Source organism: Octopus bimaculoides, chromosome 2 (assembly GCF_001194135.2).
Source record: "Octopus bimaculoides isolate UCB-OBI-ISO-001 chromosome 2, ASM119413v2, whole genome shotgun sequence".
Taxonomy (NCBI): domain Eukaryota; kingdom Metazoa; phylum Mollusca; class Cephalopoda; order Octopoda; family Octopodidae; genus Octopus; species Octopus bimaculoides.
In genome coordinates, this window is record NC_068982.1 from 17,072,412 (window position 1) to 17,073,968 (window position 1,557).

The following is a 1,557-nucleotide window of genomic DNA, read 5'->3' on the forward strand; positions in this document are numbered from 1 at the left end:
TATATATATATATATATGATGGTACAAAAGCATAAACTGGCAGTCAATAGGTATCAAGTCAGTTTATAACTTTTTGTTTATCTCTTTTTACTTCTAAATAATAAAAGCGAAATTCTGTCTGTCCGTCTGGGATCCCTGTATCTCAGCCCACATTTGATCTACATAGACATATACCTTTTTGGAATCAGGATGTTGGTTCTTCAACATCCAGTATTGGGATCGGCTTTAAAAGCATTTAGGTTGTTATTTCTCTCAGGTAAAACTTGGCTGATTCAAGCCATTTTAGTGTCGTTTGCTAGATGACGTCAGAGATCGAGGAGATAAATGATATTCGCTTTGTTAATTTTACGACGAGATTAGAACTTTGGGACAAATTGGTGAACAGTTGGTATTCAATTTGGGACTGGAACAATAGAATGATTGTATTACAGAATTAATTTTCGTCCGTCCTTAACCTCTGATCAAACACTACGGGGGAATATAGTCATTATAGACATATTATAGTCATGCTACTTAGCTCTCTTTAGTTTTGGGCCTCAGGCCCAATTAGCCCTCCGCAGTAGCCAGCTTAAAAGTCCGCACAGAGTGCGGTCTTTAAGCTAGTACTTTATAAAACTGATTTATATCTTATTTCTTTATTGCCCACAAGGGGTTAAACATAGAGGGGACAAACAAAGGGATTAAGTCGATTACATCGTAACTGGCACTTAATTTATTGACCCTGAAAGAATGAAAGGCAAAGTCGACCTCAACGGAATTTGAACTCAGAACGTAACGGCAGAGGAAATACCGCTAAGCATTTCGTCCGGCGTGCTAACGTTTCTGCCAGCTCGCCGCCTGATTGATATCTATCGACTACTTGTTAATACTTTTATACAGCTATATGTTCAGATATATAGTCAATTCAAAGAAACAATTAAAAACGCGACGCTCGGTGAAGGGAGAGAGTTGTTGTTAACGTTTCGAGAATAGCTCTTCGTCGGAAACAGGAAAGTTCAAAGAGAAAGAAAGAAAAATCGTCAACAGTCCACGTGCGGTTACATTTCAAATATATATGAATTAGAAGTAGCTCGCATGTTGTAAATAATCCTTTCTACTAAAGGCACAAGGCCTGAAATTTGAAGAGAAGGGACTAGTGTTTCACTAGTACTTAATTTATCGACCCCGAAAGAATGAAAGGCTAAGTTCACCTCGGTGAAATTTGAACTCAAAACGTAGCGATGGACGAAATACCGGTAAGCATTTTGCCCAGCGTGCTAACGATTCTGCTAACTCGCCGCCTTAGAATGTGTTGTAAATAATATCGAACACACATACACAATGTATGTGCTCTGCTAGTCCGCCGGTCCGATGCTTTTTGAGGCGTTGGAGATGACTCTCTCAAAAGCGCCGGAAAGTCAGTCAGACAGGCGAAACGACTCATGCTAAATTCGGATCAGGACCGATGGACATCGATGTCATGTCGTTTTTTTAACTTATCAACACGTATGGATGTGTGTGTGTGTGTGTGTGTGTGCGTGTGTGTGTGTGTGTGCGTGTGTGTGTGTGTGTGTGTCG